Raw genomic sequence first — 25,947 nt, 5'->3', positions numbered from 1 at the left:
CTCAAATGAGTACTCTAGTTTTGAATGCTAATTGCAGCTCCTTTCTCAACTTTCTGTCACACTCGTGCAGCAGTAATCATTGTGCCTCCATCATCTGCTCTCCTCCACTATCTCCTTCCTTTGGGCATCCTATTCAATCCGAAGGCATCTGTCTACAGGTTTGATCTAAAGTGACCACGGAAATGTGTTTTCCTGGTGGAAAGTCAAAATGAACGTGATGATCAACTTGAAATTGGGATGTTATCACCTTTGCTTGCTGGCAACATTGCTGTTCCAAGAAGATGAGTTGCTGAGTGGATCCACATTAAAAAGATTTTGTTTTCAATAGGATATCTGTCTTTGTTATTAATAATATGCTTGCCTCAGTCAGACAACAGGCATTGACGGAACACAAACTTGTGACCTTAAGGTGCACTGTGTTTTTCTAAAAAGAAAACATTTGGCCATGAACTATCCATCCAACCATCAACAAAAGATTCGAAAGTAAGGCGATATGTTGAAGATGTGGCAGGACAGCCAATTGCAGGAAGTATTTTTAAACCAATGTTTTTAACTTTCTGATTTGTTGTGTACACACTTTCCACTTCTGATATTTACACTATGGCCAAAAAGTGGTATGTATTCTTACTTCAAAAGTAAAATGCCGAGGAGGAGCTACGCTAGCAACCAAGATGGCCGCGTAAGCTCCCGGCTCCGCCGACCTCCGCCAGCAGCTCATATATCCTGCTATTAATCCTGAACTCGCACCAGACTCCCGGGTTCATGAAGTATTTCTGCTTCTAAAGGTGTAATCCCGAGGTTTTTATCTTATCGGATGCCGAAGATATGCCGTGTTCCAATTCTCGGCCTACCATCGTGTGGAAGCCGGGGCCTCGATTTCTAGCTCATCCGGGTTGGAGTTGATCAACAACGGCCGCTGGACCTGGACTGAGCCCGGTCCCCCCGAGTGTCTCGTAACCTGTTTGTTTTCGGATGGTGGCATCGTGAACGGTCTGCACCGTGCACACAACAGCGTATCGCACCGGCTGCCGTGTCCGGGGGTCCGACGCCCGGAGACCCTGCTGACCTCCCGGGGTTGACGGGCCGGGGCCCTCGCTACTGGCGACGGTGTCGATCTTACACGACGGAGAGCGCCCACTGTGATTGCTGGATTTGCGTGACCTGTTGCCCCGGAGAGGCCGGCCTCCGGGGTACGACTCCAGCTCTGCCTCTTCGTGAGAGGGGATGGGGCGGATGGAAGGTACGCCATCGCTGCAGGCCGTCATGGCCGCCATTGAGGCGCTCCACTCACAGATCACCGAGGTATTCCAGACACTGAGCATGCAAGTGGACGGTATCTGGGGACCGGTCTATGATTCTCCGTTAAGCTCTCATCCATCTCTGGTACCAGCGGTGCAATGTACGCCTGAGATCGAGGTCCCCGGGCATAACCCGGATTTACTGTGCTCTGTTGACTCCCAATTCACAGCTAGCGAGCCCGTGCTTGTCGCTAGCGTTCCCTGCTCAATCCTGCTGCCGTCTCATTTGGATATGGACAGTCCTCTGTGCCGTTACAAATTCCTCAGTGGCTGTTGGAAAGACTTGACATTTCTTGACACTATCCTTTGCTCCTTTTGTGGAAATCGTGATTATCTTTCAGTCTGCCGAGCATGTACCACCAACGTGAACTTTGACGGTCGTTTTGCATTTTCAATTGAAATGGGGGTTCGAGTGGAAAAGACTCTCGTGAAGTACCGTACTGGCCAGGGTTGAACTTGAGTTTTGGGTTCGATAATATAGCTTGACTCAATGCCGGGATTGTACCTATAACGTGACTGGAGTTGGGTGGTGCATTGCTACATTCCCCCGTTTGGTCTGTAAATTTGCTATATGTTGGTTTGACTATATTTCGGGGTGATTGCTTCTGGCGGGGGGTACGGGAGACCGGGGGTGTATTTGTTTTCTACGATTCTCCTCCTCCGTCTTTTCCCTTCCTTGGGGTTAGTTTAGTGGGCGACAGGCACGCTGCTAGTGGGGTTAGGTCGTAGCCATTTGCAGGGATGCAGGGTGGGGGGTTGGGGGTGGGGTTTTTTATTTTTCCTTTATTTTGTTCTATGACCTTTTTGTGTCCCTATTCCCTTCTTCACAAGAGATGTGGCATATTCTCCTGATCGTTGAATCCTCATATCCGGGTGTCGAGTGTTGGACTCTCATATTCTGTATTCTGGGTGGACGGGATCCGATGATGTTTGCTCGAGGCTATCTGTACCGTATTAGTTTATCTCAGCTCTAACTTACTATTGATGTTTTTCAGATGCCTATAACTGTTGTGTATTCTCGTATTTGAACTGCCCGTTCACTGTTATGATATGTTCCATTGGACGATGCCCGATATGTATATTTCTACTCTTGTGTTATACTTAATAAAAAAATTAATAAAAAAATAAAAAAAAGTAAAATGCCTTATTTTCTTCCCATTTCTAGAAGGATCCACTCCTGGCCTGTTTTTAAAAGCTGCCTTTCAATTTACAAGAGCCGATCTCAGGATCCATTCAAAGCTAAATACAGAACACGATGTACTATCTGTGCCTTGGACTTCAGGGGCTCTCCATAGTGACAAAAGAATGTAGTCACTGGAGTGGCACCCATATTACAGGTGGGGTTAGAATGTTTGGGTTCAAAGTGGATCAACTGTTGCTTGGCTTAGAGGGGCGTGGCTTGGCGTGCAAACGGAATGGCCGCCTAACTGTACGGCTCCCGTTCCCTGCAATCTTAATCCTCCATTAATCCTTGTCACCTGAAGAGCAGAGTCTCGCAAAACTAGCGGGATAGGTGCGGAACGATCGTGGCTGCACTCGGTCTGTTTCCCGGACCACTGGCAAACATCCGCTGCGAGATACCGGCTTCACAGGATCCGCCGGCGCTACCCCTGGAGCCGCTGTGGTGCGAGGCTCGGCAGCTGCCGCACACGTGAGGCCGGTGCGCGCCACGTGGCAACAGGCCCTGGACGGGAGACCAGCTCCGGCGATCTGCTACGTTCCCTACAGTGACTCGGCCCCCAGCCCTGCCTTGGACAGCGACGACCCGCACTGGAACACTGCAGGAAGCTGTGCCCTCTCAAACGCTGCAGGCATTGTGCCTGGTTGGTGACGCCGCTGGACAAGAGCTGTACCCCTCGGTATCAGGTACTGGGCATGGCGGGGAAGGGACGCTCGGCCTTGATGGAGCTGTGACTGCCTGCACGGACTCTGGCGTTGTGCTGCGGGTCACGGGCCACGCCATTAGTACTCTGCCACCAATCTGGTGCACTGGGAGCGGCGCATACTAATCCTTGTGCTTACACTCGGGGAGGCAGTGCCCGGTCTCCATGCTAACCTCCCCGTGAGAAACGCCGTGCTCTCCCTGCTGTGACTCTCTTGCCGCTGGTGTACTTTGCGAGCTCACCTGCCACTGAGATAGCGCTTGGCGCCCAGGAGGCCTGCGACACCGGAGGCACTAAGCGCTTTGAGGGTGCGGGACGATCTGCCGCCTCGCTCGGACAGAGGTCTAGCCGTCACTATCTTGGCACGAGCGGCGAAGGTGGCCCAGGAGAGGTGCAGGGGCACGATGGTGCACCCAGAGCACCGCCAAGCGAAGCTCAGCTTCGAAAGCGCCAAGAAAGGTTCGAAACCAGGCACGGCTGAGCCCGGACCCAGTGGAGCGGGGCTTGTGGATCCACCCTCCCCCTCGGCTGAATTGGATATGCACCGCCTGTTCCAAGAAATGCGCCAAGGCTTTGATACAGTGGTGGAGAAGGTGGACGGGATGTCCTCCAGACTAGACGCCCTAGTGCAAAAAGTCGATCGGCACGAGGAAAGGATCACCGCGACGGAACAACGCAGTTCGGACAATGATGACCTCACCGCCACGCATACCTCTCAACTTGCTCGTATGGACAATCTTCCATGGGTCATTGCAGCCAAGAATGAGGACTTGGAAGCCCGCAGCAGACGCAATAACATCCGCGTCACGGGTGTTCCGGAGTCCACAGATACTGGCAGGATGGAGATCTACGTCGAGAAACTCCTCCGAGCTTCAATAGGTGAGGACGCCTTCTCCCCCCAGTTTATTGTGGAGAGAGCGCATAGGTCTTTGGCTCCAGTCCCGAAACCTGGGTTGCCACCCAGACCAATCATTGCTCGCTTGCTCAATTACCGAGACCGAGATGTCGCCTTGAGGGCTGCCCGAAAAAAGCAGGCCCTACACTACAATGGGGTCACCTTCTCTCTCTATCCTGATTTCACTCCCCTTGTGCAGGAGGAAAGGCGTAAGTTTCTGGCTGTCAAAAAGAAATTGAGAGAAGCTCAGTTGAACTATGCATTACTGTATCCGGCGAGGCTGAGGATAACGCACCAGGGCAAGCAGCGATTCTTCACGGATCCGCATAAGGTTGAGGAATATTTAAAAATGCTTCGTAAGGCGCAGAGGGGCAGACGGGACGGCCACGCGGATCCTGAAGAGGAATTACCCTTGGTGGACGATGGCAATTGATCTGCTGGGCTCAATCTGGACTGATTCTAACTTGGTGTAACCTCACTCCGCCGGCCTCGCTGCTACTGACTCAGATGAGACTGCTGCTCCCCTTGGGAGATGAGACTGTCTGCCTTCTAGTGATCGGACATTTGCAGGGACCACTTCCCCTCCCTTGCCTCCACCGAGGGCGGCACCGTCTGTGAGGCTGACGGAGGGGTTTGTGGCTGTGCACCCTTGCTGATGTTCCCCCTACGGGAGTACCCCACTTTTGGAACTACGTTGAGGGTGTTTTGGGGAGGTGGGAGGTGGGAGGGTGTCGGGCTGAATGGCTGCTGGCATGATTGGGATGCAGTTATGGGAGGGGGGTTGAATATTTTTGAGGGGGGGTTAAGTTTACTGAAGACAGCAACCGACTGGTTGGTCATTCTTTTGCGTGGCGTTATTTATGTTTGGTCGACACTATGGAGCTCACGGTGGCAGGGCTTAGCTTTACGATTTCCTATTGGTGATGGCGGGATCGGGGTCTGATGCGCGATTGAAATGCATTTCCTGGAATGTCCGAGGACTCAATAATGCTAAAAAGTGCCGAAATGTTATTGCATATTTAGACCGCCATCAAGTGCAATATGCCATGTTACAAGAAACACACATAGCTCCACAGGCGCGCCCTTCTTTCGGTTGTAAATGGGCCACTTCCCGAGCATTCTCCTCTTACTCTTCTTATGCGAGGGGAGTTGTTATCCTGATTAAACGCACGCTGCCCTTCCAGGTATGTGGTGAACTGGCAGACTCGGAGGGCCGCTATGTATTGCTGTGGGGACGGTTAGGCTGTGATACTATCACTCTAGTGAATTGCTATGCACCTAATTTGGATATACCACTTTTCTTCACCACACTCTGGGGTAAAATCTTGGACATAGGCTCCCGGCATATCATATGGGGTGGCGTTTTAACATAGAGTTGGTACCCCGGTTGGATAGAGCAGACAGTGCCATTTGTTATAAACCCAGATCCAGGGAGACGTTGGAGGGAGTGCTCTCTGAGGGCAACTTGTTGGACGCTTGGCGGCAGCTGCACCCCGACCACACAGAGGGGACCCACTTCACGTCACAGACAGGTACATGGGCGCGCCTTGACTATTTCTTCCTGACTAGAGAGATATTTGCAGGGGTCACAGGAGTAGCTCACCTTCCAAGGACATATTCGGACCATAGCCCGGTCCTACTAACCCTCCATGTCCCTGGGTGGTATAATCCTAGACCACATTGGCGGCTGCAGCCAGCGGCCCTGTTGGATGCGGTTTTTCGCTCTGAACTGGGCGATGAGATCACCGCCTTTTTCCCTAGGAACAAGGGTTCTGTTGACTCTGTTGAGTTTATTTGGGAGGCATTCAAGGTTACGATAAGGGGCCACTGCATATCGAAAAGCTTCGGGGTCTTGCGTGATATACAACGCACGATCCGGAAGCTTGAAGACGAGTTGCGGATGTTGGAGGCACGGATGGTGGAGGGTGATGGCACTGATGCACACGCAGACTTTAGAGATAAGCTCACAAAATATGAGGAGGAGGCGGAGAGGGAGGACAAGTTTCGAGGCAAATACTGGCAGGCGAGGAAATACTGCGAGGGGGACAGACCAGGCAGGGCGCTCACCATGTTGACACGTGCACCACACGCCAATTACACTATCACTGAGGTGGTCACCGACCAGGGTTGTACTGTTAGGGACGCTGATGATTTACTTACAACATTTGTCTCACATTATCGCGCACTCTACACCACAGTCACATCTACGGATGTACAATATGATAGCTTCCTCAGCGACATAGCCTTGTGCTGGCTTAGCGACGTTGACAGGACTTTTCTTGCTGCCCCATTCGAGCTGGAAGAAATTAGGGACGCCATTATGTCTCTCCAAAACGGGAAGGCGCCCGGGCTGGACGGCCTCCCTGCAGAATTCTACAAGACCTATGTCGACATCATGGCACCAGTTCTTCGCGAGGTCTTCGAGGAGTCCCTCGCTGATGGCGTCCTTCCCAGCTCTATGCGCAAAGTTGTTATCACCTCACTACTGAAACCTGGCAAAAAACCCAAAGCATGTGACTCATACCGTCCCCTATCACTCTTGAATTGAGATGTCAAAATACTGGCCAAGATGCTTGCCACTAGACTATCACTACTCATGACTTGTATTGTGTTACCGGATCAGTCTGGTTTTGTCCCAAGTCGCTCCACCTCCCATAACCTGCGCACTCATTTTTCCTTACTTCACACAGTTCACCCTGACCTCCCGGTTGCAGCGATTTTTTTAGATGCCACTAAGGCATTCGACTCTGTCGAATGGCCTTACTTGTTCACACTTCTGACCCGCATGGGATTTCCCCAACTTTTCATCTCCTGGGTCCAATTACTATATACACAGCCCACTGCGAGAGTCCTGATAAACAGCCGTCTTTCTATGCCGCTCGCAATCACTAGGGGCACCCGGCAAGGATGCCCGCTATCTCCTCTTTTGTTTGCGATTGCCGTTGAGCCCCTAGCTTGTCGACTCCGACAGCTCCATAGAGAAGGTGCGATTCAGTGTCTCCAACGCCAAATTGACGTATCGTTATACGCAGACGATATGACGCTATTTGTTAAGGACCCGGTACACAATCTGAACCCCCTGCTCAGGGAATTTGTTGTATTTGGTAGAATGTCTGGTGTACAGATCAATTGGGCGAAATCCATGTTCTTCCCACTTACGGATGCGGTACCAGACTTTCCTCTGGACTACCCTCTGGAATGGTGTCGGACTGAACTTCGATACCTGGGTATCCAGATTTCCCGTGACAAAGACGAGACGATTTGATCCAACTACAGCATTGCAGTGACAAAACTCACTGTGCTGGTGGACCGATGGATCTCCCTTCCCATCTCCATGGCGGGTAGGGCGTCCCTTATCAAAATTGTGGTGCTCCCACGCTTCCTTTATCTTTTTCTCAACATACCCTATCACCCGGGTGCCCACTTCTTCAAGACTCTGAAGTCGGAGCTCTGTCGTCTTTTTTGGGGGCACGGTCCCGCGACTAAAATGGTCCATGCTGATACAGCCATACGATAAAGGGGGATTTGACCTCCCCGATTTTGAGGTCTATTATCTGTGCGCTCAGGCGCACTACGCCTACCACTGGCTTCGCCCTACTCCCTATATGCCTCAGTTGGAGGTGGAGGACTGGATCGCTAATACCCTGCCTTTGAATGGCCTCCTTCATTGTCCACCCTCGGTCATTACAACGCCATATACGTCTGTTACTTGTACTATGGACGCGTGGCGCCGTTTGGCTAAAAAGCTAAACTGCGGATTACTTTACTCTCCCCGGATGCCACTGGCGTATCACCCTGAGCTTGAACTCCTGCAAGAGCGCGGGTTTCGAATACTTTGTGAGACTCTGCGAATCAGTTGCTGGGGCGACCTTTTCTCCGCGAGCCGCTTTAAAACTGCGGACGCATTTTTTCTGACGCATAATTGCACCCCGCTTGACGTTTTTTATTATCTGCGACTACGTCAAGGTATGCGCGCAATCCTTCCTGACTTCCCTGTGGAGCCTGAGCTCACGCCTCCACTTCACTTCCTTCTAAGCTCACAAGATGGCTCTCACCTGGTATCGGGCATGTATCGCCATGTGAGACTATGCGGCCTACCACTGGAGGCCTCTGCGCGAAGACATTGGTCTTGCTGAACTGGCTGTTGACCTAACTGACGCCCAATGGTCCTACTGTTGCGCTCTCACAGCCCGCATATCGGCTAGCTGCAGGCTCAAAATCATACATTACAAATTCTTACAGCGCTTATACTATACCCCAATGAAGAAATACAGATTCCAATTGTCTGACTCTGACCGTTGCGAACGTTGCCGTGCTGAGCATGCTGACTTCCTGCACCTCGCCTGGGAGTGCCCCTCTGTGCAGGCCTATTGGCAGCAGGTACATAGCGCCCTTGAATCCATGACCGGGATATCTATACCGCCAGACCCGGTCCTGATGCTGTTGGGACACACACCACACGTCCCTTCGACATGCAGGAAGTTCGTAGACGTTGCGCTTCTCCTAGCAAAACGGCGCGTCGCTTGTAGGTGGGGTCGTGGCAGGGCCCCGAAATTCAAGGATTGGCTTGCTGATATGACATATAGCCAGGATCAACACACAGTTTTCACTGAATTACTTCCACTATCTAGCAAACCGAAAGACATTTGGGGCCCCTTGGTTGCCTATCTTCATGCCCAGGTGGCCCGAGATGATGATTTGGAGGGGGACAACAACCGAGATGATAATGATGTCCAGTTATAATGTCTCCCCGCTCCCTGATGGTCTTGCCTTGGTGTTGCTGTCGCTGCTTCTACTGTGTGTTACAAGTGATTGTTACCATCTTCTTCCCCACTGATCAAGTATTGCTCACTGTTGCCCTGTTCTTTCGTGCTTGACATAGATCACTGTATTTCTCTATGAAGTGCTTCAGTGTACTGGAAGGTTGTTATGTATTATTACTGCTGCCTTGCCATTGAACACTGTACAGGTTCACTGCTGTACCGCTCCGCCGATCTAATGTACACTTTGAATTGATGTGCCATGCTGTAACTGATGCATATTTTGAATGCTACTTACTTTACTTTATGACCCAGCCACTGTACTGTCTTCCTAGTTTCTTATGTCTGTTCTGTGTTTTTCTTGTTTTGATGCAAAACTACCAATAAACAAAGTTTAAAAAAAAAAAAAAAACTGTTGCTTGGCTCAGCTACTGGGATATGGATGGGATCTTCTTCACAGGGAATAAACTTACTCCTTAAATCTCACTCCTGCCTTGACTGATCCTTTCAAGCATCACAAACACAGGATCCTACACTGGCATAATCGGCAGCTCCATGGACCTGAAGAAGAAGATCTACATAAACCATTGTGTACTACTCGCTTGTCATTAGATGAAGGACTTCACCCCTCTAAGCAGGTTAAGAGAGGCCGTAAATATCTACTCTTTGTAGGGGGACTTGCGCATTTTCGGCGTGCACATGAGATTTAAGACTACGTCTCACTTTAATTAACGTCACCTCTCACGCAGCAGTCTCCCCATGATACTCCCTTGTCGTATCTCCTGACTGCGTCCCCGCTCCCATTATTTACCTGACCCCAGCGCTTCCCCTTGGAGCACTCATCGACCTCTGAACTCTCTCTCGACTGCAATCAACAGTTGAGCCTTGTCTGTAGTGAAGAGGAAAGATGGGCTGCTAAGACTTTTTAGGTCTGCAACGCCCACATACTAACATCACTGACCTGAGCGCTTCTTCCCAACTGCGTGCAACTGTCAAGCCTTGTCTGTAGCGCGGGGGGAACGCTGAACTGCTAACACTCCTGTAGGTCCAGCTACAAAATGTTTCCTGAGCATGCATTGTAAAGGGTAGGAGAAAGCTGAACCACAAACTTCCTCCTCATATATCTGGATTTGTGTCTTACTCATGCTGTGCTTATAATTACTTGTTCTTGGTGTTGAGCGAGAACCCTTACCTACTCAGTGAAAAGCACACTGAAATGTTTGAAGCTTCAGCCTCACCTTGTTTCGTGCTGGGATCCTTGTTGCCTGCACAGTGATAGGCACACTGGAATAATCTGACCTCCTCCTCTTTAAAAGACACCTACAGCACTTAATTATATATTTATGTGGGGGGTGCTTTTGGTCTTTAGCCTGCTCTGTGACAGGCATACAGAGACATTCGTACTGCGTTACCTGTTTAGTTACGGACGCACTAGACTGCTGAGTGGTTTACTTTCCTCATCTTGAAACTTTTGGCTCGACCACTTTTCACTTTGCCACTTGTGTTGTGTGCCAGTTGATTGTGGATTTTCTTGTGTTCTCTGCATATTTTCTGATTTTATCTAGGATAATGCAAAATGTTACTGCACCTTTCTTATTTCTAATGACTAACAAAGAATTGAAGAAGGACCCGCACAGCGTGGTGTGTCCAAAAATTAATGCCTGAGTTAATGATCTGTGGCGAGCTACCAGGGAGGACGCTGTCTGTACCACTCAGCGTAAGCAATAACGACTAATACAATGCTCCCCCCACTGGGAGAGAGACTCCCCGGTGCTCAGCATTCAAATGACTGTGATACCGCACGAGTGTGCATGCATGGAGTTTTTGATTGGACTCCTTCTTCAATAAGTAGAGCAGTTGTTTGATGTTACTCTCTGCGCTGCGGGTGTTAGTGGCAGCAACAACTTCCTCTTGGATCATTCCATAGATTTTATCCGCATCGTCGGCCGAGAAGGCGAAAGTATCAGCCTTGAGTTCAGTCATGTTGGAAACGGAATCGTAATTCATTTTGATTTAAGAAGCGTGCTAGGTCCTAGGGACAGAATCAAGTGTACTAACAAAGAATTCTGTAAATTTCGCGTTTGGGCACTTTATTGTCGTCAGCTTTATCTCTCTTTTTGCACATAACGGTTTTAGCGGGTTTTGCGCCTATGTTTTAGTGCATTCTGCTCGAGCACAGTCGGGCACGTCTCTGTTTTTTCTCCCACTGGGCAGTCATTGGTTATCACTTTCGGTGTCGGCATGGAGCTAGGTCATTGAGTTACATCACGTTTTTTGTTTAGATGAATGCACTGCATGATACATCGTCAGAGGCTGTTATTCAGTTTATTTGTGCGCATGAATTGATCAGTGACAGCATTATTTCTTTATGTTTGTAGAGCATTCCCCTGAGGAAGGGCTACGCCTTAGCCCGAAATGCATTGGGATTGGGATTGTTAAAGTTGGATGATACCATACATGGATTATGTACTTTGAATCTGCGTTTCAAGTTACCCTTAACTGCTCATGAAATCAATGAGTATGGATTAATAAACCGGAAAAACCTTTCCTATTTGTGGATTTAACTTTTTCATGAACTGATTTGAACCTTTAGACTTCACAGTCATTTGAATGCTGAGCACCGGGGAGTCTCTCTCCCAGTGGAGGGAGCATTGTATTAGTCGTTCTTTCTAATGACCCCAGGGGATCCCCCTATCAAGTAGCAAAAGGGGAACCAAGTTTTTGAATGGTATGCAAAGGCTTGTGGGGCTTCTTTGAGTGCAGGACATAAGTCTTCCCTTCTTCTGCATCTTTTGAGGTCTGAAGGTCAAGAAATGTTTGATTATCTCCCTGAACTTAATGATTCTGAATCATAGGTTTTGAAAGAGTATGACATTTGTTTAAAAAACTTGGATAAACATTTTTTACCAAAGGTCAGCACAATACTGGAAAGATACCATTTTGAAGAAGAATGCAAATTGAGGGTGAATCGGTTGAGTGTTATAATACACAACTGAGGAAGCTTGCGTCCTCTTGCAAATTTGATAATCTGCTAGAAGAAAGAATTAGAGGTCAATTCCTGCTGGGGTGCAATATGGAGAGAGTAGGAGAGGAATTGTGGATGAGAGATGAACCTTCTTTGGATGAAGTGATAAAAGTTGCTAAGAGGTGGAACATTCAATGAAATGTGTAGCTACCATCAATAAAGATAAGGAACAAACTGTACAAGTGGCAAAAGATAGTCTTAAAAAAGCTAATGTAAATATTGAAGGGAGTGGAGTGAAGAGCAAAGTTACAACACATAGGTGTTACAAATGTGACAAAACAGGCCATTTGGCCAATGTCAAGAATTGCCCTGCGTTAAAAGCTGGCTGTTCAAAATGTTAGAAAAAGGGCATCTTGCCATTGTGTGTAAAGCAAGAAACCTACTTTAAATGGTGTTCAAACTGAGGATGTAGATGAGGATTTTGTATGTGGTTAGATTGTTTTGCAAATCGGGGATGCATATGGTAAGAATAAGTCCTGTCCCATTAATACCATCTTGATGGAAGGGGAGTCCACTAGGGTTTTATTCAATTCAGGGGCCTAAATCACGTTTATTTCATGAACATTCTTTCAAGACAGGTTGGAAAGTAAAATGTCCTTACATCAACTGGATATAAATCCTTATGCTTATGGTGGTGAACTAATAAGTTTGAAAGGTTATTTTGCAGGATGAATATAGTAAAATCAATGCTATGTATCAGGGAAGATATTCTTCTCTGAGAAGGGGGATAGCATTATAAGTTGGTTTCACCAAGGTGATTTTAGAGTTATGCTTGACCCAAATAACAATCCTCCCATACTCTTGAAGAAAAAAGTGAACCTGATTCATGATAGTGTTCCCCATGGTAACGAGGTTGAGAGTGAGATAAAAAGAGATTTTCCCAATGTGTTTAGAGAAGAGCGTTGGTATCTATGAGGGTTTGAACATGAGATAACCTTCTGTGCTGGGGCTCAACCGACATGCTACAAGGTGAGGATTAGAGATGAAATGCAGAGGGAGCTAGAGAAGCTCAAGAAAGGAGGAATAATTAAAGTGGTTAAAGGAACTGAAAGGCTGCCCCTGTCATTGCTGCTCACAAGCCCTAGCGCAGTCTTCGTCTTTGTGTAGACTTAAGGCACTGCAATAAGTGTGTGATAGTTAACCGGTGTCCCCATCCTATTATATTGGAGCTTTTGGTGCTGCTTGGTAGGGCAAGGGTGTTTAGCACTATTGATATAGCGTCAGCTTACCACCAGGTAGAGTTGAAGGAATCTTTATGAGATTATACAGCAGTTGTTACACCATGTGGCACATTTAAGTTTGTTAGGAGGCGGTTTGGCTTAGTGTCAGCGGCATCAGTCTTTCAACGTACTATGGAGAAAGTATTGAAGGGTTGTGAGGGTGTCTGTGTCTATCAAGATGTTTGAGAAGGATTAGGAGGAACATGGTGTTTGTTTGAGGAGCGTGCTGGAAAAGCTGAATAACTCAAATTTGACCATTCAGGCAGGGAAATGTCTATTTGTCTCCACCCCCTTTAATTTTTTTGGGCACACCATCATTGGCGATGGTGTGATGCAAATGCTGAGTTGGTGAATATCATCTTGCACATGTGTTTTCCATCTTCCCGTGAAGAGTTGATGAAGTTTTTAGGCATGATAGAGGTTGCAATTTAATCAGCATGGCAGCGTGAATAGACAGCGGCAGTACAGGTTAGATGCTGCAAATCTTTTATGCATTTGGGCTCAGTTACTTCAAAGGCTAGGTTCATGTTTTAGATGCCGAATTGTTTTAAACACAGCATACTTAATATTTTATCACTTACATTCTCTTGCTGCTCTCTGAATTTGTTGGTGACTGCTGACCCCTGGGGCTGTTATGTACCCTGCACTCGCTCCACGTTCCACTGTGGATTTTCTGTTTGAGTGGAGTTAGCCGGCGAGAGTAGGCGGAGCGACTTCAGGGTTGTGGAGGTCACAGGAGGGTAGCACCACCTCGGTTACTATTTAATCCGCATGGCAGCATGGACGTGCCGCTGATGCGCTGAAGGCATGCCAAAGGCGAGCCTGTCTGCACCCATCCATGCCTTCACATCTCCAGGAGCCAGGACTCCTGCCTCTCTGTCCTCAACCACTTTAAACAAATTAAGATATGCCTACTCAGGGGAGGAACTAATCAGTCTTGCCATAGTAAGGAATCCCGGGTCGGATTGTAGGTGCCTGAAACAGTCTTCTCTAGAGGGCCCTTTCTCCTGTCCCTATTGTCGCTACCAGAGCCTCGCTCAGGACCTGAAGGTGAGTTTAGCAGCAGCTCCCTATAAGAGTGAGGCTATCTCTGTCTCAGATACACCTGCACATCTAGCTCCTACCTTAACCCCAGCACTTACCCCAGAATGGAAGGGCTTTCTCTGCAATGTTAAATCCCTCCCTAAACACGCGATGGCAATATTGGATATAGTGTGCTCAGAAATGCATGATTTGGGCTTTCACACAGAGACATGGTTAAAGCCCTCCTCCACCCCCGCCGTAACCTTGGCCCTCCCAGAGCAATATTGAATCCTAAGGGTGGATAAGGACTGTAGGATGGGTGGAGGTATTGCTATAATTTATAAAGAGTCATTAAAAGTATCTATGATTGAAGCATGCACCGAAAACAAAACAGAAATCTGTATCTTCAAAATTGAATTGTCACCACAAGAATGTTGGAAGGATGCATTAGCATACCGTCCTCCAGGACTACTTCAAGATTTTAGCCCTGTTGGACTCATTTGCTAGCATATGATTTCCTTTTATTTTGCTAGTGGATTTCAACATACACAGTAAAAAACAGTGCAAAGGAGGAAGTGGTTCTGATTTTGCTGATCTGGCCTCCTTAGGTCTAGAAACAACCAATGTAGGCCCGACTCACTCGGCTGGTCATACACTATATCTAAATCTAACAAAGCCTGCTAAGCTACAGTCTATGGCCCCTCGCCAGGTGGTGTGTTCAGATCACTCCATAATTGATCTTCAGATTTCCAGAATTCAGCTGGACTCTCCCAGAAAAACTACCCCTCACAGCCTTAAAAGACTATGGAATAAAATTACACCTAAGGCCTTCAAGGAAAGGTTTCAGGCACCTCGGAGGATGGGGCAAGGGGACATCAACTCATGTCTGGAGCATTATCACAAGCTCTAAATACTGCTGTTATTGATATTGCCCCTTTAAAAAAGTATAACGCCACTCAGAAACAAATGAGACCCTGGTACTCCCCAGAGTTAGGCAAAGCGAAATCAGCTTGTAAACAGCTGGAAAGACGCTGGTGCACATCTCAGAATCAAAGGGAAAGAGCAATCGATAAAGAAGCATTAGCACTCTATCATAAAAACCTAAAAAAAAGCACGCAAAGCACATATTGCTTTCCTACTCACTCAAGCCGGAAATTCCTCCAAAGAATTTTACAAATTCTTAAATCTTTTAGAAATCCCACTTTAGCTAAGGACCCTGTTTCCCTTCTCAAGAATAGTGTGACAGCATCACCAACCACTTAGAATATAAAAAAAATTAATTTATGCCTCATTCTGCACTAGTGCTATGGAATCCCTCTCTCGCCCCCTATAACAATTACCAGGATGCCCCTATTAGATAGCTTTATTCCTTAAAAGTTCAAACGGTGGAGAAAATGTTAAAATCAGCCAAGTCTGGCTCCCCTGTCTACATTATACCAGCAAGGGTCACTGCCCCTCTATCTGCGCCGTTTGCTCCACTTGTGTGTAGTCAGTCAGAATATCTTTATTCGACTTATTCCAAGTCATACAAAGAGACGCAAAAGGAAAAACACATTCAAACAAAACAATCATATGATAATTAAATGAGAAACATACTTGAACATACAATACAATATTCCTAAAAAGCATCTGCCTAAAAAACAAACACATATTAAATACTATATACAAATTTAAGAATTCATTTTGAATAAGAAGATGCATTTTGGTTTCCCCTAAATGGGGGCATTTTTAAGACAAAGAATTGCCAATGGCTTTGGCTTTAACCCTTGCAGCTGCCACTAAAAATTTTGCAACACTAAAAGTAGTGCAAGGATTTGTCAAAAGCTGTAAAAAGAGCAGAGCAGGGCGCACCTGTATAAACCCTGCTTCTTTCAAGATGGGGAGCAAGTATTTTTTTCTCTGCTCATGAAACAGGCTACAAAACATGACAAAATGCATTGTGTCCTGCACTGAAAAATTGTCGCAGCTGCAAGGGGCAGCTTGTTCCGGTTTCTGCCAACCGTTAAAAGAACCGAGGTGAAAGTGTAAAAGATTAAACCTAAATTTAATTAATAAAAACCTATGGTAAGGGATTGTGACGTAGCTGAGATAAGGTGCGAGATGGGGTTCGCTTACCAAAAGGTAGTGAGCTCTGACTGCTGGCTTCTGCAGTTCAGCTACCTCACGGCAGGCTTCCTTCCTTTCGTAAAATAGCTTTTTAATTTGACCTATGTCTTGGGCCCTGATTTTTTCTGGGCAAAAGAAAAGTTCTGAGCGACCCAAGTTCGTAAAGGATTTAATCAAATACTCCAACCATGGGATTTTCCTGTATTTGTCTAAAGATAGAACATCCTTCAAGATACTGTGGTTCAATGACAGATCTTCATTTAACCACATTTTCATCCACATAGTCAGGGGCGCTAGACTCAATAGGTCTGATAAGTATGCTAAACCAACCTCCTTATGAATAGAGTAGGTAGGAGTTGACTGAGGTACAGATAAAAGCGATCTAATGAATCTGTTCTCGGCTCTCTGGATGGGGTCAAGATTTACATATCCCCACAAGGGGGAACCGTATAAAGCAATGGCCACAGATTTGCACTTGTAGATTTTTAACAAGGCTTCCATGGGTCTTGCTCCCAGCTTACTTGCAAAACCTAAAAGAGCTGAGGCCGATCTAGTAACCGCCAAGCGCTTTGCGCTTATCTGTGGGCCCCACGTCCCTTTGTGGTCAAACAAGACGCCCAGATAGGGAAATGTGGTGACCTTGGAAACTTGAACCCCACTGCAAAAAAAGGATTTATGGCTCTTTTTTGCACAATCCCGGCCCATGACCATAGTGTGCGATTTAGACACGTTAATCTTAAGGTCCAATTTCTCCATGAAGGAACCAAAGGCATTCAGGAGAACCTGAAGACCAATACCAGTGCGGGAGATCAGTACGGCATCGTCCGCATACAGGAGTGCCGAAATTTGGGTAACTCCTGCACGCGGAACGTCCGTGCCCCTACCTCGCAGGTATGACCCCAGGCCATTAATATAGATCGTAAAAAGCGTGGGGGCCAAAATGCAGCCTTGCCGAACCCCCTTTAATGATTTAAATAAAGGGGTACACCTTCCATTATTAGACACTCAGACAGCTGCAAAAAGTTCCTGGTGCAGAGTGGCCATAAATGTGACCAATGCTTTGTCTATGCCTAGTTCCAGTAGGATCAACCATAATTTGGACCTATTGACAAGGTCAAAAGCCGAGGAGAGGTCCATGAAAGCTAAATACACGGACCCCTCCTTGGCCACCGTGTACTTTGAAATGAGTAAATGTAAATTAATGCATTGCTCGATTGTGCCTTTTTTTTCTCTGAAGCCATATTGCAGTTCTGAGAGCCCACCACAGTCCTCCACATTCTCCCTTAGTCTATGCAAAAGGACTCTTCCCAAAACTTTTACAGTTGAGTCCAAAAGTGAAATAGGTCTGTAGAATGCTGGGTCGTCCCGCTGACCTTTGTTTTTATAAATAGGGACGATAGTAGATATAGCCCAAGAAGCGGGTGCTGGGTTATCAGTAACAGCATTAAACACATTACACAGAACGGTCGACCATAGTTTAGGTGAGTACATGAAGAAATCAGCCGGGACTCCATCCGGACCGGGTGCCTTATGTTTTGTAGTTTCCTTAAGTGCATTTTCAACTTCTTGTGGGTTAAAGATGATAGGGTGAGCGGGTCCATTGTACAATAAACCCTTATTGCCCACGTCCCCCTCGTCGGCTTCATATACACTTTTAAAGAAAGACAGCCATTTATCATCAGCAATCACACAGTCCATGGGTTCATTTTTATCTTCGGAGAATAAAGGCTGCTTAATAATCTCCCAGAACCTCCTACTATCCTTCAATACTGCCGCTGACTGGAGGTTTTCCCATGTTTCATGTTTGATGGAGTCTTTACAATTTTTTATTGCTGACTTATAAACTTTCCTTAGCCTCGTGATTTTATCTGTTGCCCTCGGCACGATTTTTAATGCCACCATCAGGTCTCTGTGGGCCTTCGAGCATGCTGAGTCGAACCAACGCTTGTGTCCTTTAGGTCCCTGAAACGGTTTAGCTAACAAATCACTAGAGACCTGGACACATATCTCCTCAAAAGCCTCTACAATCTGTTTCCCCTGGGCATCCGGATTCTGACAAAGCTCCACCTGTTCTTTTATCTTAGGGAAACATTTTTTGTAGAAATTGTCCGGAATCACTTTTGCCCACTTCAACCTTCTATCTTGGTCAGTGGTCCTCAGGGGGTGTGAAGCTTTTACAATTGATGGTGAAACGCCCATCTCGGCTCCCCATGCCACTGCCAATAATACTGGGTTGTGATCGCTATAGTGGGTTTCTACGGTGCGATAAGCAATGGTTCGGTTGAGAATACCCATTGAGACAAAAATGTAATCTATCACCGTTCCATGATTGCCGCCCACAAAAGTTGGAGTTCTCAGACCATAGTCGGGTTCAAATAGATTGTAGGTGGCGAGTAAGTCTTCAAGTTCCTGACCCTCTGTAGAATGTACAAAGTGGGGACCTAATGGTACCGCATCATCCATTTCATCAACTACTAATCCCTTACAATCTAAATTACATAAATGAATGTTAAAATCACCTACTAAAATAAACTCAGAAGCGAATACGATATTCTGTAAGACCCTGTTTAAAATACTGTCCAGACTTGCAATGTTGCGACCGGCGTAATCGCTATTCCCAGAATTGTAAAAATTAACGTATACAGTCCTGCTGGTTTTGCTGATCACCCTTTCTACTATTAAGATGTTGTCGGAATCAGTGGTGATCTGCCTGTAGCTTCCTTTTAAATTCAGAGCAAAAAAGAGCGCCAGGCCCCCCTTAGCCCTGCCCATTCTACCTGGAACTGCAGGTTGTACAAAGCTAGTAAACCCGTCCCACCAGATATCGCTGGATGTGACCCAAGTTTCTTGCAGGGCGATAATATGATGTTCAACAATAAAGCTACGCCAAACTGGATCCTGATTTTTAGAGTTTAGCCCTGCTACATTCCAGCTTATGACCTTGCATGAATCAATAATTTCACCTGGCTTGTTGCCGCCCTCACGGTCTCCTTCCACTGTGACTGGCGATGGAAATGCCTCTCTAGTTTCCCCTTGACCACGACACTGTGTGTTTTCTCCGTTGACACCCAGTTTCTCACTGACCACAAGCCCCGATAGAGTTAGTTGCTGAGTGAGATTTATAGATGGGTGAGGCTCAGCCACCGCCTTACAGGTTTGCAAACTATAGTGTTTCTCTGTTATGATGTTATTGCTACTGGTTTTTCGGTTGCTGGGCCCCTCGCGTGCGTGATCTGCTCCTATTGCAAGTCAGTCGCAGGTGTTTAGATCAGCTAAGGGGCCAAATCTGTTTCCTGTGGGAATACCCCACACGGGTGGATTAGATGGCTGAATATGGCCGTTGTAAGCTACGTTCCAACTTGGGTATAAACTATTTGGGTGGTTCAAAAAAGGGTCCGATCTCTGCCACAGTGTGGGCCTGAAGCCCTGCTCGTTATGATTATTTCCCCTAGGCCCTGGCCCCCACCCGTTTATTCTTAGATCTTGCTGCTGTTCAAACTGATGATTTGGCTTGTACGGGTAACTAGATCTTCCTACGTCCCGATGTACCATCGGTTGGGACCACTCAGTTGGATGTCGTAGAATAGTAGCCCTCCCCCAGCTACCAATACTAGTAGGCTTGTGTTGCTTGATGGCATTTGACACAGTGGCAGACTGAATCTCATCATAAAAGAACTTGAGAGTCAGTGGAATTATAGAACCACTGCGGCGTTGTGGTGGAAACACATTATTTAAAATGTCTGGGAGAACTTCGGCATTTGCAAAATTTAAAATGACACAGTCGCCTTTAAACTTTTTGGGCTTACTGCCAATCCAGGATACCCTCCTGGTCAAAACTATGTCCCCAGCCAGTTTATCTAGCCCTCCTTCGGCCATGTGCATGTTATTGGAGAGCCAGTGTAGGGCTTTATCTTTTAAACCCTGTTTAGACTCAATTTTGTCTTGAACAAGGACTGGAACATTGGCCAACACCAAGACTACCGGTGAGGCTTCCACAATAAATTCTGCTGCGGGAGCCTCAAGGTGCGCAACCACAGTTGCATCGGTAATACTAATGTGCGGGGCTCCGGTTTCAGCATTCTGATCCATGACATGTGGTGAAAGCAATGAGGGAGAAGGAACCAGCCCTTGTTGAATGATCTGAGTGGGCTGTAAATTACTATCGGTGGGGGAATCCACCTCGTCCGTGGATATAAGGTCTGTTACGAGGGAAGAGAGATTCTCTACCTCTTTAACCAAAACATTCTGTACCCCACTCAACTTCCTCACTTCTGCAGTCAATTTGTCCACTTTCCCAATCAGAGGTTTGATTATAGTCCTGATTTTGATGTCGATCATATCTTGGATCCGGTTGAAAAGAAAATCATCGCTGATTCGTTTGGACTCGGAATCCACCTCGACAACAGTGTGTTTGGCCGCCCTCCTAGGGGGAGGTGTTGCGGGCTTTTTCTTGCCTAGATGTTTACCCCCTCGTTTAGTTGGTAGCTTTCTACACGCTCTGACCGCGCGTGTTTCTGGCTGCGGAGATTGTTGGTCTTCATTCTGGGTGGCTATCTGGCTGTTTGAGTCTATGAGGGTATTGTCAGACAGATCTATTAAATCATTTCTACCCATCGAAGACTCCAGATCGTCGGTGGGCTCGATGACATTCTCTGAAGAATCAGGATCAGCCATAATAAGCGAAGAATTGGCTAGCAATGGGTCAGACATTGAGGTGCTAGCAGCGCCTATTGATGGACTTGATTCGGGTAACACCGGTGATTGGCTCAAACCCAGAGATTGTCTACGCTTATTGTTAATACTACTAACGACTTGCACAAGATACGAGTCTAAAGTATTCACGGCTTCAACTGGGGCAGGTACCAGTTTTTTCCCCATGCTATGAGCTGTGCCTTAGGAGGACATTCAAAAAAATGGCAATAGCACTATGCAATGTAAGTCATACAACTGTGATGAAAAACGGCAAAGGGAGATCTCTAGACAATAGGCTATGCCCGATATCAAAGCGAAATGCACAGTACCTTGGTATTAGCGAGTTAGATGTCAAGGGAACTGGCCTTGCCTGGCCTTCTCGTGCCTCTGAGGGCCTAAGAGGGCCCGCCCTTTGCCCGGGCTTAGCCCCGGGCGTCCCGCTCGCGTCCCGCGACGCTGAGGGCTGACAACTTTGTACTGCCCCTCCCGGCGCTTTTGCCGCGTCGGGGAACGCGCCGCCGCTGAGCCTGATGGGAAACGTAGTCCCAAGGCGGCGGCGCGACTGGTGGCGGGAATCCGGTGTTGGTAGCTGGTGCAAAGGTTCTTTCACTCCGAGCGCTCCCTCGCTCAGGCGCAGTCAGGTAGGATTCTGGACAAATTAGAATGGCTCCCCCCGCTCCACCGAGGGCTGACAACTTTGTACTGCCCCTCCCGGCGCTTTTGCCGCGTCGGGGAACGCGCCGCCGCTGAGCCTGATGGGAAACGTAGTCCCAAGGCGGCGGCGCGACTGGTGGCGGGAATCCGGTGTTGGTAGCTGGTGCAAAGGTTCTTTCACTCCGAGCGCTCCCTCGCTCAGGCGCAGTCAGGTAGGATTCTGGACAAATTAGAATGGCTCCCACTTGTGTGTACATTATTTATTATTGGGAGGATACAGTATTAAGATGCTCACTGAACACATAGAGCCCATTGGCTGCCTAGACCCTTCGCAATCAGGTTTTAGACCTATGTATGGCACAGAGACGGCCCTGATTGCAGTATCTGATTATATCACAGCAATCAAGCTATGTTATTAGTGCTGTTGGATTTATCTGCAGCTTTTGATACGGTGTCTCACCAAATCTTGTTGCATAGACTGGAAGTGATCGTAATTGTTGGCATTGCTCTCCAATGGTTTTCTAGCTTTTTGACGGACCGTACACAGGTCATAAATGTAGGTTCCTTCTGTTCCACTGTTGGACAATTCTAAGGAAGTACCTGAAGGTTCCTGCTCAAGCCCCACGTTGTTTAATATATACGTGGCTCCCCTTGCAAAGATTGTTATGGAGTTTGGGTTAATCCCCATTTCTTTCGGGGATGATACCCAACTGTTGTTATCCTTCAATACCAATCCTTCAACCACTATATCCCTGTTCTCAGAGGGCATGAAAGCTATCTCCAAGTGAATGACAGACAACTACATCCAGCTGAATGCTGATAAGATAGTGATTAGGTTGTTCGGTAATGCCAAGAGTTTCTGGTCTACTGATTGGTGGCCAGCGGATGTGGGGTTTGCCTCCGCCCCATAGATGGTGGTAAAAAGCTTAGGTGTTTACTTAGATCAGACACTGTCTATGCAAGACCAAGTGGGGGCGACTATATGCTACACTTGCTACACAGAGACTTCTCCCCCCTTGCTCTGGCTGTACGCAAAAACTTAGTCCAGGCTCTGGTTATGAGTTGCCAGGACTATTGTAATGGGCTTTTGGTCGCTGCCAACGATTCTTTGTTAAATAGACTACAGGGTGCACAAAACACAGTGGCTCGTTGTGCTACTTATATGCCTCTTAGAACTGCCTCCCTTCCCCTCTTACAGCAACCTCCACTGGCTGCCCATCCACCAGAGAATATTCAAGGTATTCTGTACGGTACACAAAGCCTTAAATGAAAAAGGATCTAGCTCAGAAACCTATTCCTTACCAGCCCAGTAAAGTATTATGCTCAGGTATGAAAAATGTGCTTACTATTGCCCGTGTTAAGAAAGCTCGGTCTGGTGGCAAAGCCTTCTTCTATAGGGCACCTTGGCTGTCGAATTCCTTACCCCTTACTCCTTACTTTGCGCAATTGCAAAGACCACTTGAGCTTCAGGAAACTTCTGAAAACTGTACTCTTTATTGCTTAATTATCTGTAGCCCTAGCACTGCCTGTTCGCAGCATGGAGATAACCCATTGGGGGTGAGTCCTGCACTTTATAAGCTTCTAAAATAAATACAAAATTAAATAAATACATATTATATTGAGTTTGTGGAGAATTTTGTAGAGTTAATTGTGAACATGAGGTTGTTTCTGAGAAAGGGTGTTGAGTTTGCTTGGAATGATGCCTGTGAAAAAGAGTTTACGGTTTTGAAGGTGAAGCTTAATATGGCTCCTAAACTTAAGAATTTTGACCCACGCAAGGAGTTTATAATTACTACAGATGCTAGCCTTAAGGGCCTAGGTGCTATGCTACAACAGAGAGGGAGAGATTGTATGAATACTATCATGTTTGTGTAGCGAGGATTGAGATATGCTGAGTCTTGGTGTTCGGTAATTGAACTTTGAAGCCCTTGCAGTGCTTCGGGCAGTTATTAAGTTAAAGAAATTTTTGCGGGGCACAAAGTTTGTGGTGAGGACTTACCACAAACATCTCTGTAAGAATTACAAAATGGGTAATAGTCTTGGGGAGGGTTAACTGGAATGCTTGGTTGTGTTTCGGAAAAGCACTGAATGAGGGTGTGGAAAGTATTTTCTTACTGGTCTCATAGTTGGCATTTTAAATGTTTTAACTTGATTTAATTCATACGCTCTGTGATTTTGTGCTGTGCATTTCACTACTGGGTACTAGGTCTACCATATTCCCTCAGCGCTGCTTTTTTCCGACAACCTGTGGTACCCGTATGTTAGAGCGGGCCTCCCCACAGCAAGGTCAATGAGCTAGTTCTTCAAGTGCAAAACGGGATATAAACAGTATGTTGATGCAACTGTGCCGGCAGGACACCGCCAGCATGTTAAAGGCAAGCCCGTCTGCGCCCGTCAGCACCCAGAATGCACCATTCGCCAGGACCCCTGCCCATTTTGCACGTCGGATCTACACCAGGGAACAGTTGATGGCACTTTATGAAACTAAAAACACACAAGATGATGGACGAAATGTTGCACAATGGCTAAACATTCACCCCCAGTCACAGATCTGGGTTTAATCCATCGTGACATGGTTTGGCAGTTCGGGCTGGATTGTTACCATGAGACACAGGGTCAAGACTGATTTGCATATGGCCATGTCTGAACTGGGGTGGCTTGGTGAGCAAAATAACGATGGATTAAACCCAGATCTGTGACTGGGGGAGAATGTTTTGCCATTGTGCAACATTCCGTCCATCATCTTGTGTGTTTTGCTGTTCACCCTATGTGGGAAGGGTATGCCCAGACGTGGGTCCCGTGCTCACTAAGCCACCGGAGTTAAGCTATCCTGGCTGAAGATGGCTGATAGCCAGAAACCGGTACTAGGATGCTGGATTATGGTCCAGGGAAGACATGGCTTGGCAGTTCGGGCTGGACTGTTCCCATGAGGCACAGGGTCAAGACTGATTTGCATATGGCCATGTCTGAACTGGGGTGGCTTGGTGAGCAAAATAACGATGGATTAAACCCAGATCTGTGACTGGGGGAGAATGTTTTGCCATTGTGCAACATTCCTTCCATCATCTTGTGTGTTTTACTTTATGAAACTAACCACTGTAATGCTACCACTTGGGCCGGTAAAAGGGATCAGCTGCCATTGCGAACTACTGCATGCAATTCTCAGGTCCAGCCCCTTTTCTCAAGCCCATTTGCACACAGTCCTTCTACGAGTAACAATAACTCACTTGAAGTAGCTACGTTGGCCCCAGGTCCTCCACACAACACCTTAATAGGGAAAAATAATCACTCTTTACCGGCTACTGAAGTGTTAAAGGCATTGCTGCTTAATACTAGATCAGTGATTAAGCATAAGCTTGAATTGGATTTGTTGTTCAAAAATCCCCTGATGTCAGCGTTAATTACGGCAACAGAGGAAATCTGCAAACAGCTGGATGGAGGATATAGAGCCGTCCTGATACTTCTTGACCTATCAACCGTGTTCGATATAGTGTACCATTTAGTTCTGACGCAACAGCTGAAGGCAATAGGAACTCAAGAGATGGCTCTAACCTCCTCACCTCATTTCTAACCAATAGAGAACAAAGGGTCTGTTAAGAGAACTTTCCATCTGATAGGTTTTCCCTTCCATGTGGAGTTGGGCAGGGCTCGCCTTGTCTCAAACCCTATTTAACATTTATGTTACACCATTGACCAAGTTAATGAGGGCCCACGGGCTCTCGTCGGTAACCTACGCCGATGCCATGCAGATTGTCATCTCCATTTCCTCAAATGCCTACATGGTGGCCAGGACATTTCATAACTGTATAAAGCAAATCATGGGGCGGATGCACCAGAGCTATCTCAAACTGAATAGAACTAAAACTGAGGCCATGGAGTTGGGAGAGGGCGTCCACTTTGGGACCAATCCTGGTGACCAACAGAAGCGGGACTCTGCCCAATTCCCTCAGCAAAGTTCAGTAATCTAGGATTTTTTTTGATGTTCAACTTAACTTCGCCGGTCACATTAGCCAGCTGACATCTTCTTGCTTCTTCCTATTGAAAGTCTTGCGTAAAATCCTACCGTTCATCTCTCTAGGCTTAAGGAAAGTGTTCATAGTTGCTATAGTCCACTCCCGTATCGATTACTGTAATGCACTTTTCCTGGGAGTTGACAAGCGCCAACTGTTAAAACTTCAACTACTGCAAAACACAGCAGCCCGAGTGTTGCTTAATATTCATAAATACCAACACATCTCTAACAATATAAGAGAGCTGCATTGGCTGCCGATCAAGAAGCGCATTGAGTTTAAGGCTATGTGCCTGGTGCACAAAGAACTGTATGGCGGAAGCGCAGAAGACCTACAGAAACGTTTCCAGTGGTTCTCACCCAAAAGGCAGCTTAGATCAGC

This window comes from Lissotriton helveticus, chromosome 1_1, assembly GCF_964261635.1.
Source record: "Lissotriton helveticus chromosome 1_1, aLisHel1.1, whole genome shotgun sequence".
Taxonomy (NCBI): Eukaryota; Metazoa; Chordata; class Amphibia; order Caudata; family Salamandridae; genus Lissotriton; species Lissotriton helveticus.
This window is presented reverse-complemented; position numbering follows the sequence as displayed.